Raw genomic sequence first — 15,889 nt, 5'->3', positions numbered from 1 at the left:
TAAGTCTCTGGAAAGAAGAATAGCAGAAGAACATGAATTACATAATAAAAAATACCCAACAATGGTTGAGATGAAGTGATTATCTATAAACAGAAAGAATCTTGTTAAACTCTTGGAGGGGACTATAGTGATTAGTTCTATTGTTGAGGTTGCATTTTTTTTCCACTTTAGATAACATTCACCTATTTTCAAATTCCTTTTAGGACTTTATATCTTTCTCACATCCTAATACATTTTTCTGACACTTCCCTATCAGGTTCTATGGCATAATCAGAAAGCAAAAGGCCCGTATTGAGGGAAGCAGTGACGTCTATGGCTTGTCCCAGAAGGAAGCCAGCGAGTTCCTTGAGAATTCTGCAAAATCAGGAGATGATTCATTGGGTCACCGGGGACAGAAGACTGGGAGCACCTGTATTTCTTCTCACTCATTATTTACATACACTGCATCACAGAAAGAGGCTAATTTCTTAGTATTTCAGATTCCTTTCCCACTTGCCCTTCCCTATGTCCCCCAGCCTAAGGCAAATCCTCCATCCCTGGGAAGACATCACAATGGTCTCCAAAGGATGTCTAGCCTCCAGCCTGACAATCTCAGTCCCGGATGTATGTCCCAGTCAGAGACTGTTCACAAACAACATGAGGAGACTCCCACTTCCAGCTAACTTGTACTAACAGGGACCACACACTCATTCTCACTTGAGTCAATTGAAAAACAACAACAAAATATTTAGAACAACAGTTTTAATCAAATTAACATGAGGCAAAAAAGCAGGTTTCCCTGAAATATGGGCAGCACATGAAGTAAACCCTATCATTTCCCCCCAGCTTACTGCTTAGAGAGAGTTTTTAGAACACTGGGGAATAGACGCAGAGCCCAGTGTCTTCCTGAGATGAAGCAATGCAGCTGGGAGGCCATGGAGGGAAGGACTGCAGGAGTTTTCAGAATGAAGTAGCAGAGAGGAAAGAGCTACAGAGAAAGAAAAACTCTGAGAAAGGCTTTTCTCTAATCTTCAACAGAATCCAGTAGCCTGTCTTATCCATGGTTTTGCTTTTCACGGTTTCAGTTACCTGAAGTAAAGTACAATAACGTATTTTGAGAGAGAGAGAGAGATCACGTTCACATAACTTTTATTACAGTATATTGTTATGTGTTCCATCTTTATTATTCTTGTTAATCTCTTACTATACCTAAGTTATACATAAAACTTCATCATAGGTATGCATGTATTAAAAAGCATTGTATATATAGGGTTTGGTAATATTCAGGTTTCAGGCACCCACTGGGGGTCTTGAAATGTATCATTTAAGAGTAAGAGGAGACTAGTGTACTGGTCATTGCATCCATGCAAGAAAACTCCTCAAGGAGAGAGCTGCCTGAAAGGATAACAGGGAACCGTCTTTAGACACCTCCAGAAATAATTTCTGTTCTCTCCAGCCAGAGTGGAAAACACACAGTTCAGAGTATTGGGTAGAATTCTCAAAGCAGTGTTACCTCTGTTGCAGAGAAAAATTAGCTCTAGACTAAATACTGCTCTGGTCCCTCCTAACAAAGCATAAAAGCAAGATTTAAAAGACTCAAACTATTTTTAAGTAACTTAGCCAGGACCTGAAACAAAGTTCAAAAATACTTATTTAAACACAAAAATGTCTAGCATCCAACAAGACTAAATTTACAATGTTTAGCATCTAAGAAAAAATTACCAGGCATCCGTACAGGCAGGAAAATACAGATGGCAATGAGAAGGAAAACCCAGTCAAAATTAACCTGGAAACTACACACATAATAGAATGAGTAGACAAAAAGTAAAGTAGATAAATAGAACATAGAAAAAGACCAAATTAAGCTTTTACAGGTAAAAACTACGGTGCTTAAACTGAAAAATACACCAAATAGGATTAAGGAAAGATTAGATATTGAAGAAGGAAGTATTACTAAACTTGAAGTCAAAACAATAGACAGTTTTCAAACTAAACAACGTGAGCAACAAAATGGGGAAAAATTAAACCAAGTATCAGTGGGTTGTGGGATGACTTCAATCAGTCTAACATATGTGTAAGGAGTAGAAGGAAAAGAGGAGTACTTTGATTATGGCGATGGTTTTATAGATGGTGTCAAAACTCATCAAATCATACACAAAAAAGATACAGTTTAATTCTGGTCAATTAAGTCTCCATAAAGGTGTTTTTAAAAACACACCCAATATTGCCCTATTCCTCCCAGTCTTACTCTTTCAGTGGCTTTCTATAATTGTCAGAGTGAAGGCTGGGCTTTAGGGGAACAATCTGATCATTCCCTACAACCGTTTCTGGGCTGTCCCTCTATACACCTTCACTTTCAACCTATTTGAAACTCACTCACTCATCAGGTCGTGGACCATGACTTTGCTGCTCTTCCACCATTGCTTTATTATTCCCTCTTGGAATACTCTTTGGCCGCATCCTCCAGTTAACTCCTACATACCTTCAGACTTCACTTCTGTTTTCCTTTGCAAAATTGTCTTGAATCCCCTTCTCTCATTCCTGCCTTGACTCTTCACAGTGGGAGATTCACACCTCTTTCCACAGCTTCCTGCATTCTCCCCATCTGTCCCATCCCACTCTACTGTGGGTTACATGAGAGCGGGATTTTATTTATCACTGTAATCTTCAGTAGCAGAAGTAGTGGTGGTAGCCATATTTCTTTCTGGTCCTGCTGTGCTGAGCATAGTATTGAGTATACAGTAGGAGCAATGGATATTTTTGAAATAATATATGAAAAAGATAATTTGGAGAGTTTACCCAGAATATGTCCTAGCCCAGGGAATCTCAAATCCACAAAGAAAGGGTCACATTTAGATTCTTTTTTTTTTTTTTTGAGACGGAGTCTCGCTCTGTCGCCCTCACGCTTGTAATCCCAGCACTTTGGGAGGCCGAGGCGGGCGGATCACATTTAGATTCTTGCAGAGAGCAAAACAGGATGGCCTGTGGAAGTTCTACGTTTCTTCTCCCGGGGCTCACAAATCAATCTACAGATGGAGAATCTTGGTTAATGGAAGAAGGGGTGGAAAGAGAGAGAGAAGACGAGGAGGTAATCTTGGTCTTCCCAAGGCAACTTAAAGCAAATAACGCTTTCTAATCTTCCAAACAGCTGTCAGGTTAAAAAGATGTGGTTCATATTCAACATGTCTATTTTTAGCACACTGGTGGAGATGAGAGTTATGCTTAGGTGATTAATAGCAAAACTCTCATCTGATAAACCAAGCCCATGCTATCGCTTTCATTTTCATGGGGAAAAACAGGGAATTTCTCAGGTCCCTTTACCCAGGGAAATCTCAGGACTTTTCCTCTTACCTTTTCTCTGAAGGTTGCTCTGGCTGTGCTGCAGAACAGAGACACACTTGTGAAATATTCAGGAGCTGAAGTCCCCCAATCCTGTCTTTTTCTCAGTTTAAACAGTTGAGTAGGTAAAAAAGGTGTAAGGCAACGTGTCTGTGAGTCTCTTTTGAAATCTTTGTTTGAATTACAGTTATCTGCACTTCCGAGCAACAGACAACTGGGCCATTGAGCATGAGGAGGACCAAATGCCAGGCAGCCAGCACCCCACGCTGCTCTGCTGGGGTTTGGGCTGCTGGGGGAGGCAAAGGGAGGAGTCCCAGGAAGGCAGAGGAGAAGATGATTTTCTCCATCAAGGACCTTCAGGAAACTTAGAGCTCCCTGTGCTGTCTGAGCACCGAACTCCCCTACAAGATTCAACTAAAAGTTTGGGTTCAAAATAAACTCCAGGCAACTGAAAGACAGTACTTAGGCACTTGAATTAAAATCAAGTGTGAAATGAGTGATTTTGTTTTCTATGGGGAGGTGGGCAGTTGAATTTTTAGACATCTTTTATTGTGGTAATCTTCAAACATACATAAAAATAAAGAGGAAAGCATACACATTCATTAATCACTTAGTTTCAACAACGATTAAAATTTTATTTTTTTAATTAGAGGGAAGGAGCAATATATATGACTAACATGTCATGGGCACCAGGGGATTGGAGGTAAAGCAACGTGGGCTTTGCAGGGATCGACTTTGGATTCAAAGTCCTCAGCACCCTCTCACAGGGTATGACTACAGCCAGTTTCCTAATTTCAGAGTCCGACTTTACTTATTACACAATATAAATGAAGGTATCTATGTGAGAGAATCATATTGTATACAAATGGAATAAGAAGTATAGAACCAGTCCCAGAGCAGGTGCTTAGTACGACCACGATGATCACTGTCTTGAGACCCATCAGTGAATCATCTCACAGGAATAAAAGCCCAGGGGAAAGTCAGGATATTTTAACCCAGGCCAAGTCAGGCAGAGGCCTGAATCTGGCAGGTAGGGGATTTTCCCAATATGTTTTCATGGAAACAATCTATGCCAAAAAGCCTCAAGTTCACACATGTTACAAATAAGACAGATGCGTTTCTAAGGGCAGAGGAAGGGAAAGACTGCATAGAATTTATTTCTTTGTCTTCTAATTTCATAGCAAACAGTTAACCATTTACAATCCTGTAAGGTCTGTGGGGTTTCAGTGCTGAAATTCTAACACATATTGTCTAGGTGAACGGAACTCAATCATGGGCAATTTTGCCCTCCAGGGGATATTTAACAATGTCTGGAGACAATTTTGGTTGTCATAACTGGGGCTGGGCAGGGTGGCTAGTGGTAGCTAGTGGGTAGAGGCCAGGGATGCTGCTAAACATTTTACGGTGCACAGGAAATACCCACCACCACCCCAACAGAAAATTACATAGCCCTAAGTGTCATTAGTACTGAGGCTGAAAAAACCTTTGGATAGCCCCAAACAGATCAAGCTTTGAGGTCAGCAGAATTGTATTGAATCTTGACTCTGTAGCTTACTAGCTTGGACAACTTTCCGTAAATTTCTCTCTGTATAATTTGGGGAAGAGAATACCTTTACAGGTATGTCTGCTTAATCTAAGATAATATGTAGAATGTGTTGAACTTTGTACTTGACAACATGTAGACACTCAATAAGTGGCAACTACTGAAATTGCTCATTCATTGTTGTAGTTTGTGATATTGTCAGTAATAATACTCAATTTATTTTTTAGAAACTTTGATAAACCAAGTGAAGATCTAGATCTGCAGAGAAACACTAATCCTGACTTAGGAGGCTGGTGTGAAAAATCAGAAACTGCCAAGGGAAAGTGTACTCAAAGGAGCACTTGATGTGGGGTCATTGAGGAGTAGGTGGACTCTACACTGGGAAATGGAAAACATCAACTTTTAACCCTGGTTTTTCAACCATAGCACTATTGACAGTTAGGCCTCGGTAATTCTTTGTTACCGTAGGGGCCTGCCCTGGACACCGTAGGATATGCAACAGCATCCCTGAACTCCACCCACTAAATGCCAATAGCATCTCCATGCCCTTAGTGTGATAACCAAAATAACCCCCAGTTGAGAACTAGTGATTTGAACAAATAATGGCAAATATATTCTGCCAACAACACCACACACTGTCCTTTCAGCCTCCACCCCCACCCCATCCCTAAAGCAGGTGCCAGTCATCACTCCTGACACCATATACTGCTGAGCCCAACATAGACCTAGATATTGTGTCCACCCAGCATACCAGACAGCCACTGTGGATCTATTCTTTTGAAACTTTTTACCCATTCGAATTTAGACTCCTGTCCATGCCTTAATTTGCTTCTCTGCAGCATATGAAGTATCTTCTACTTCTCAACAAAGTCTCCTGGCTGCCCCCACCTCCCGTGCCCTAATTACTGATTGTCTTGAACATCCATTCCTGCTATCATTCCACTGGTCCGCCTTTGACAGTCCTTCCAATGCACTGGATACCATTAAGTTGCTTTCTCAGAGATTCCTGAATTTCTCTCCTGTTTATTAAAATGCAGGTTTCTCCAAGATGAAAGGGTTAGTGATTATTTTTCAATATTAATGTTATTGTTTTCCTGAAGCTTCTGTTGTTCCATAATTCAAGGACCCCTTGTCGAATCCCATATGTAGCATGTTTATTAGATGTAATATTTTATCTCTCGGACTCAGTGCCTGACACTATCATTTCCTTCTTATTTCAATAAAAATGATCTCCCTCCTCGTGGTTCTGACAGGAGCTAATGGTTTTCTTTATCACAAGAGAAAGTAAGAGTGGGCAGTGCTAAAAGACAAAATGAACTGTATATATTTGTGCCTTAATTCAATTTATACCATAAACTCCAATCTTAATAAAGTAACTTCCTAGTATTAGATAGCACAAAAGAAAAAGCCACTGTGAAAGTCTAGGGGCCACCAATTTTTCTGGATTTGCAGATGGTAGATCTGAAAAACATATTGAAATGTAACTTTGTGGAAATAGAAGGCACCTGCCCCAAATGGCTCAAGTGATTTCTGATTTTGCTTCTTTTTTTTTTCCTGTTTTTTTACTTCTTGGTGTATATAGGGGTGTGGAGAAGATTTCCGTTCCTGTAGTTTAATCAAGTGCTAATAGAAGCCAGTACAATGATAACTGACAGAAGCACAATGTTAGTTGCTTGATGAGAATTCCTCTCTGCATGTAAATTCCAGGTGGATTCTGCCAAGGCTTATAAATTTGTTACCAAAAAACAGTAACTTTTTTTCAGTGCACAGTTGGATCATGAACATTCCCGTAGGGAGCTAGGAGTTTTATATCAAATGCCAAACCATTGTGAAAATAGGATTGCTTGAAAAGCACTTCCTAGATACTATGTGGAGATGAAGATATGAGACAAAATTTGGAACTTTCCAAGTGCTGGCAACAGTGGGTCACCCCACTGTGTAGCGATCTCTCCATCTGTCTACGTTTGTGCAGAGAACCAATGTCTTTGAGTGGTACATGAAGGTCAAAAGCTCCAGGCATAGCCCAACTTGGTTTGGGGTTCGGGTTCTGTAAATACCCAGCTGTGTAATCCCAGCAAACATGTCTTAACCGGGGCAAGTGTTTGATCCTGTAGAATGAGGACATGAGAATCTAGCCCCTTGGGTTACTGTCAGGAATAAATGACACCTCTGTTCAGTGTTCAGTCATTCCTGGTACACACTAAGAACTCAATAAATGGCTACTCTACTCTTGCCCTATTATCCTGTTGCTCTCTTCAGTCAACATTGTTACATTCAGCCCTGGGGGTTCTGACACGGAGTGGGCTGGAAGCCTACATTCAAATGTCAAATCCACCAGTACTTGCAAGGTGCCCACTGGGACAGCATCCTGGAGTAGGTGCTGTAGGGAATTCAGAGATGAATTTGATATGATCCCTGACTCCCACAGGCTCATTAGCTCTGGGGGAAGTGTTTGCAAACACCATCCATTGCATATTGATGGCATGTCTCTACACTGACAGTAAGTGCATTGCTGCAGACCGGTGTGCTGTTGTTCAGGTAGAAGTGCTACTTCACAGAGTTTGAGTCCCTTTAGGGTAAGGCAAGTGCCGCTGCTGAATCACTTTTGCATCCCCAGTGTCTAGCACAGAGCCCAGCTTATTCACTCACTCATTCATCATGTGTTCATCAGCAACATGTTTATTGAGGACCCACCATGTAGCAGATGATGGTAGGGATGCATTGATGAACAAGGCATACTTATGATCCCTGAGCTTATAGACTTTGCATTCTGTTCAGGACAAATGGCAGTAATCAGGCTCTAGCATCACACCTAGCAAAGAGACTTGAAACTGAGTCTTTGTTAGGTGAATAAATGAAAGTAAACACATACATATACACAAAGTCAATTCAGGTAGACGGTGTCATGAAGAAAGGAGTGAGGATGCTACAAGAGAGTAGTGCAGGAGGATGTGAGTTGATGTTAGGATCAGTGGGAAGTTTCTCGAGGAAGGATACATTGGAATCTTCTATTGACTTGGTATGCAGGACTTCCAAGGAAGACTTCCCTTCAGCTTGGCTGTGGTGCTTCTAGACTTCCTAGCTCATGTTTCTCCCTTCTTACTGTACAAACTCTGTGTTTTCTTTGGGATGCCTGTCATCTGAGTGTGCAGTGGAAATGTGAAGTCTTGCCCTTTGAGAAAGCTGGGAATGAGAGTATATGCATTATCCTTCTTCAGGGAGTCATACAGTTTGCTCCAGGGGGAGCTCTTAGGAGACTTGTTCAAAGGGAATTCTGCCAATGAGATCACACTTGGAAATGTTAACGCATTCCATGCCTCTACTAACTTATCCACTGATTCCACAAGTAATAATCTGGTTCTTCCATGTGCCAAGCTCTGTGTTAGATCCTAGGCTACAAGGGTGAGGAAAACAGCAGGTGCCAATACAGTTCAGCCAGTCCAGGTCAGCAGCCATTCAATACTTCCTCTATTCCATGCACACTGCTCAGTAGGGAGATGCTGAGAGGACCAACATACAGTCTCGCTGGTTGGACAGTCCTAGTGATAGAGACAGAGGCATTAGCATCCAAGTTCAATATTCTGAGATAGTTATAATTTTTTGCCATAATCCAGGGTCTATTCCTTGCTAGCAGAAGTGGCAGCTGGTGGGCCAGGTACCACCTGCTTCTCACTGAGGAAACATGACTGTATCACCTCTCCAAGCACAACCTAGCCATTAGTAGAATTCTGTGGAATCAGAATGGGATTCACTTCAACAAATTAGTGCTGCATTCTAGTTAGGACCTCTGAACCCCATCAAGGGACGAAGGACACACAAAGGAAATAAATCCAACCTCTGGCCTCAGGAAGCTCTCAGGCTAGTTCATCCACTGACTGCAGGTACATTTATTCCTCGACGCTTTTAATCTCCCATTTTTAAAAATATCAATAGCGTCTCCTAGCAAGACCCACAGACTAAAAGAGCAGGGATTACCTCATAAACAGCCATCATTTGTTCATGCATACACTACCCTGTCTATTTCCCTACTTACAATCCTTGCTCCACATTGTCCTGGCAGAGTGGCCTTGGGCAAGTTACTTCCCTTTGTGAGCCTTAATGTATTCATCTGTACAACGGAGACAATAACGTTTCCTACCATGTGGCATTGTGGTGAGGATGTGTGATCATGCAAATGAAGTTCTTAGCATAGTGCCCAGCTCAGGTAGCCACAGAGTCCCTACAAATGAGGATATGGCCACTTATGATTTATCATTTTACATTTAATAAAACCAATCTAAGACTATTTTAATGGCATCAAATCATCAGTAGAAAAGATTCTTGAAAATTACATAAGGGCATGGGTGAAAATTTAGAAGGTGAATAGAGATGTCATATGGAAAGTTTACCATTAAAATGTACAGGAACCTAGTGGCTGTTCTTTATTTCAGAACTCCAATTCAGTATGTCTAGGTGAGAGTCTAAGCATTAGTATTTCTTTTTAAAAAACTCTACAGGCAGTGCTAAAACATTGAGCTTGCCTTTCAGAAAACAACTATTGAAAGCATGTGCGCACGTACTATTTATCCATGTGCCCTATCCATGTGCTCCTTTAAATAGGAGACTTGGATAAAAAGAAAAAAAAAGCAAAGAATGATGGGGTAGTGTGGGCATTTAAAAAAATGAAATTTATGAAAAACTATTAGAATCAATTCAATTACATAATTTTTATCTTTAAAAATCAGATATGCATAAATTGCCATCTCGTAGCATTTCATCCCTAGTGACCTTGGTTTTCTTCAGTCTTTGTCAAACATTTCATAATAACTTGCACTGCATATTGGTAAGATCACAAAGCATGTATTCTGTGCAACAAGTTTTCTAGGTATTTTTATATAATGTTCCCAACTATGTATTTTTCCCTAAAGCGTACCGTGAGGAAAAAAAAAAAAACCAACTGTAGATTCTTCAGATTATTTGCCTATTGCTGCCTAAACCATAAAAACAGTCAATTAAAATATTTGCAGAAAATCATCAGCACTGTGCCTTGATTATATTCCTATTTGCATGCAATCCTTGGATTTATTTACTTATGGACTCTTTGGATTATACTGAAAGATGAATTGAATACTCGGTGTCCAATTTTTCTCTATTTGCAAATTTATGTTCAGTGCAAAGTATAAACTGATTTATGTTCAAAACAACATATAAACTGAAGGCTGCATTTCCCCCAGCGTGTTCGTGTATAAATTTATTAAAGCAACTCCTTTCCCCCCACCCCAGTGATACTATTTATCATAGAAAAAGGGAACTCTCTTCTTCTGCATCGTTCCTATCTCTATTGACTTGATGTTTCATCATTTAGCAAATTCATGCGAGTTGAACAAGAAAGACAGAAATGATGTGAAATCTCTTTTTTTCTTGGTCCTATCAACATAAGCACAAATGAAGAGAGATAGAGAGAGGGAGAGAGAGAGGCAGAAACATACAAGAGGGCAGGGGGAAAGGAGAAGAAAAAAATAGGGACCCAGAGAGAAACCAAGGGACAGAGAGTGAAGCAAGCATGCCAGGAGAGAAAGTTCCATTGTGGTAGTGATGGATAACTGAAGTGAAGGTGTCAGGATGGAATTATGTAAATTACCAAGACAGCCAAGCCATGCACTGATGATTATAGAGGATGTGAACAATGTTGTGGTCCCCAGACACCCGTGAGCCTTGTTATTTTTCTTCCCTCCAACTACCCTTGGGGTGGATTCTTCCTGACCCTGGTCCTTGGGAAAAAAAAAAAAATTCTCAAGAAATAACTTCTCTCTAACCAACACAGATATCCTAACTCCCTCAGCCAAGAAATTTTTTAAAAAGTAGAAGGAGGGATGTGACAAGTCTCTCCAAGGATCCTCCCCGTCCCTGGATGCCAACCAGACATCTTCAAACTGCCTTTTGTTTAGATCAGTGAAGCATTTGACTTTATCAAGTGCCCTGATTGTGCCTTAGTTTCAAGGACACCACTTGAAGGAGAGAGTTTGGCAGCACAGACAGTGGCTCTGAGCTTATGAGATGATGAGGGGTAGCTTTTATTTTATATATATGTATAAATATAAATACCCCCAACTTAGGAATGTATATGTTAAAATATACTAATTATATGCCATCTGCACTCTTACTGTGGGATGAGAGCTGGTCTATGGTACTTTGTTGATTGTAGTTGAGGGCTTAGCAGCACAGAACTAAACTTTGTAATTTGTAGGCGTCCTCCAAATTAAAAACATATACATAAAATAAGCAGGGATACTTCAACTATTACTTAATATTCCTAGATTTTTATTTATTTATAGTTATTTAATTATGTGTAAAATATTTATTGACAATTCATGTTGGGCCTGGTCCCTACAAGGTTTTGGGACCACAGAGATTAATACCAAATAGTTCTGGCCCCTGAGGAGTCATCAGCCTAATGGGGAAAACAAGCATGGAAAGAGATCATTACAGAACAACATAATACCTAGTTTATTAGAGGGACTGTGATTAGTGGAAAAAACTACTGTCCTTCCCATGAAAAACACATTTGCCTGTCTTTCTGCCCTTTTTCACATGTCAGTGCTTGGAGTAAACTGATCATGCTTGATCTCCTGGTTCAGCCTCAGATGCCTGGGATAGTGCTTCGTGCATGCCATAGTCGTGAACTGGCTGATGTTAGAAAAGTCAACTTGTTTTATAATTATAAAATTTAATAAGCTAAAGGTTTAATTTAAGTATCAAACTAGTTCAATTATTCTTCCTTTTCATCAACGCACTTTTATGGAATGTTTGCTATTTGTCAGGCTCTGTGCTGTGAGTGGGGGATGCCATAGAGAATGAGATAGTGTCAGCCATCAGGGAGCTTACTGCCCAGTGAAGAAAAGTGACATTGATCAAATAATCACACAGATTAACAAATATGCACTGTGAAAATACAGTTTGCTATGACAGTCTCCTGAGACCTTATCTAGTCTCACTATTGAAGAAATGACAGCCCAGCTGAGATCTTGACATGAATAGGAGCCTACTTGGTGAATGAGAGGGGCACAGATGGGTCAAGCACCCAAGGCAGAGTGAACACCATGTGCTAAGGCACTGAGGTGAGCACGGATGTACCAGACTCAAAGAACTGAAAGAAAGTCAATTGTCTGGAACAGAAAGAGAGAAGGGAGAGAATAGCAAGATGAGGCTGGAAAGGTGAGAGATGTCCATATCATAATACAAGGCCTCAAGTTTCACTAAGAGGAAGCTACTGAAAGTTCTTCAGTGGTGAAGCTATGTGATCAGATTTGTGTAGATTGTAGATATTAGGGTGGGCCCCTGCCGTCATTGAGAAAACTCAATAAAGAAGACCACCAGTAACATGACTGTTGGTTTCACAGGGACAAAGATAGCCTGGTCTACCAGGACATTGGAAGAATGCAGAGAAAAAGATGAATTCAGAATATTTTTAGTGTATGAAATTGACAGAAGTTGGTAAATGGTTGAAGTTGGGGAAATGAGACTAGGGAGGAAGAGGTTTTAGGAATGTTTTCTAGATTTCTTATTTGCCCTGTTGGGTGAATGACTCACTAGCAGAGCAGATCATAAAGCAAACCGAGATATTGGCTTTTTAAGCCAATGTATTATATTCCATATAGATCTGTTTTTGTTGATACATAATAACCATACATATTTATAGTGCACATGTGTTTTCTTGATCCATGCATACAATGCATAATGATCAAATCAGGGTAATTGGGATATCCATCACCTCAAATACATATCATCTTCTTTGTGTTGGAAACATTCCTTATCTTCCCTTCTAGCTGTTTTGAAATATACTATAAATTCTTGTTAGCTATATTTGCCCCACTGTGCTATTGAACAGTAGAACTTACTCTAACTGTGTTTTTCTACACATTAATTGATCCTTCTTTCTTCCCCCACACAACACTTACTAGCCTCTGGTAAACACCATTCTACCCCTACTCTCATGATATCAACTTTTCAGCTCAAATATATGAGTGAAGAGATGTGATATTTGTCTTTCTGTGTCTGGTTTATTCCATTTAACACAATGTCCTCTAGTTTCATCCGTGTTACTGCAAATGATAGGATTTCATTATTTTTTATGGCTGAACAGTATTTCATTCTATATATGAACTACATTTTCTTTATCCTTTCATCTGTTGATGGACACTTAGGTTGATTCCATATCTTGGCTATTGTGAATAGTGCTGCAATAAACACGGCAGTGCAGGTAACTCTTGGATGTAGTGACTTCCTTTCCTTTGAATATATACCCAGCAATGGGATTGCTGAATCATATGATAGATAAATCTTAAATTGACCCCTTTATATCTAGCAAATATTTGCCACACACTCCATCATTTTAGGCTTATAGCTATCTGCATATAGAGTATCTATTTTATTTGGAGTGTGAGATTTTGTTTCAATTACCTGGGCCTCCAAGACTGTCCAATGAGCTGCAGAGGCCCACATATGTCATTTATTGGAACATAAATGAAAAAGTGAACCCTTCATAGACACCAGTCAGAGACTCATGGGCCAACTTTGGACATAGATTGTACTTTGAGTTTGGGGCTAGAAGATCCCATTGATACCATCAAGGCTGCCATGCAACTGCAAGAGCAGGTAAAGAAACGTAATTTCAGCATTTCTTGGAAATTAAGGTTTATCTTGAATATCCCTACTCTTCCCCTGCCCCAAACCCCCATGAAGGCACTCCTCCAAGAGGTGGGAAACTTCTTCTTTTAGAGCTGAGAGCTCAGTCCAGATCATCAGTGTTTTCTACATGGGAGAAACTAATACAACACAACCAGCTTGTCCAACACAATCAGCTTGATTGAACCTCAATAGCCCAAAGTCAAGTGTCAAGAAGGTCATCTAGGATTTGTAGGTAATGTGACTTTTTTTATTCTCTTTCTTATGATCTTTCTTATGGTTGGGCTCAAGCTTATGATTTCAGGACCCTGGAAACCCAGCTCTTTTCCTCATTCTCCTGCTGAGATATGCTCTGCACTGTGTTCTGGGCTCACACACTGATGGGCTGTGCGCCTCACAAGGTAACACCCATTTCCCCCAGGTTTCCTTTCCACAGAGGTCAGCATATTATGTGTCATGCTTTAGTAAGATTTAAATTAGTAGAGTTCCACCTATCCTTTTATGGACATGAAATATCCTCACACTTAATCCAGAAAGTACCATTGAGTGCTTCCCAAATTTTGTTCCATTTACTTCCAAGTGTCCCCTGCCCCCCAAAGCTTCATGAGTTTCTCTGCAGCAGTTTGTGAAAGGATCAGGGCTAAAATGTTCTTTTTGAAGTGTTTTTTTTTTTCAATATTGTTTATTTTGTTAGAGGACATCAGCTGTAAATCCTCATTTGTTTTCCACTTCCAATCATTTCTAAGTAGTATAGTATTGAGGCATGAGTGGTGTCACCAGTGGGGGTATCTAGCAGTGAGTGGTAGGTACATAACTTTCCATCACCAGAATAAGAAAGCACATGATCAAAAGCTTTACAAACAGGTGACTGTTATTGTGACTCCCATACCTCCCTTCTCAAACTTAGAAACTTAATATTTTATTTTCTCTGCATAATGACCCCAAGATACTATAACTTATTTTTACCTGGAACATAGAACATGCTCAAGACATTCTCTTTGATTTGAATGACAATAATTACACTAATAAACTACTAATACTCAATAACTGTTTAAAGAAAATGTGTTTAGAAATCTTGTATTATTATTCACTGCTTACTGTATGTCAAGCACTAAGTGCTGTTTATGCATCATGTCACCTAAACCTCATGGTCGCCTTGGCAAGCAGGTTCCATTGTAAGCCCCATTCTTCAGTGGAGGACTTTGAGGCTCAGAGAGGTTAGATTATTTGTCCAAGTTCACACAGCCAGGTAAGTAACATAACCAAGATTCAGGAGCAAATGTTGTCTCCAAAGTCTAAGATCTTAATCATAATGCCAAATTTGATCTTCCTTATTATCTCTTATTAATGTGATTTGTTAACTCAAATCCAATGATTCATATGAGTTACTATTAGCCATAAGCATAGCATTAAAATAGATGACACTTTCAAACAAGAAAAAACTCAGGGAAGACAGGATCAGAGTGAGCCTCTTGAAAGACTCAATGATAAAATCCATCAAGGCAAGGACAGAATCAAAACAATATATTCAGGAAAAGGGAATCTTAAGAAAAACAATTGAAAATGAGTACTGAATCCATTTAAATAAAGAACCCTGGACAAAGAGCTAGGGGAATTATGATGGCAGGAAGGCATGCGCAGCACCTCAGCATTGACAAAATGATGAACTTTACCTTCTATGGAAAGGAGCTAAGTAATACTGCTAAAATTAACAAACAGTTAAAGAGAAAAAAATGGTTCCCACATTTTAGTATTTTGGGAGATTTACTCAAAGAGAGTAGTCTAAAGATGAATAAAAGTTATGTTCACAGGCTGGGCTATACTATTATTTCTAAACCTCAAAACCAACTTGGTTTTTAAGTCAACAAATGCACAGGGAAACTAATTGATTTGCTCAAGTTCACGCCTGTAATCCCAGCACTTTGGGAGGCCGAGGTGGGTGGATCATGAGGTCAGGAGATCGAGACCATCCTGGCTAACACAGTGAAATCCTGTCTCTACTAAAAATACAAAAATTTAGCTGGACACAGTGGCGGGCACCTGTAGTCTCAGCTACTCGGGAGGCTGAGGCAGGAGAATGGCGTGAACCCAGGAGGCGGAGCTTGCAGTGAGCCGAGATTGCGCCACTGCACTTCAGCCTGGGCAACAGAGTGAGACTACGCATCAAAAAAAAAAAAAAGTTATGTTCACAGATATTTTCACTGAAGTATTATTTGTAATAAAACAAAGACAAGGAAAATCTAAACAATCCATCACAAAGCAAACAATAATTAAATTCTGGTAGAATGAATGATAATTATTGAAACTATGCTACCACATGGAAAACTCTTATGCTATTAATGTGAAATGAGCAAAACAGAATGC

Source organism: Hylobates moloch, unplaced genomic scaffold, assembly GCF_009828535.3.
Source record: "Hylobates moloch isolate HMO894 unplaced genomic scaffold, HMol_V3 SCAFFOLD_16, whole genome shotgun sequence".
NCBI classification, from domain to species: Eukaryota; Metazoa; Chordata; class Mammalia; order Primates; family Hylobatidae; genus Hylobates; species Hylobates moloch.
The sequence above is the reverse complement of the archived record's forward strand: the minus strand, read 5'-3'. Positions refer to the sequence as shown.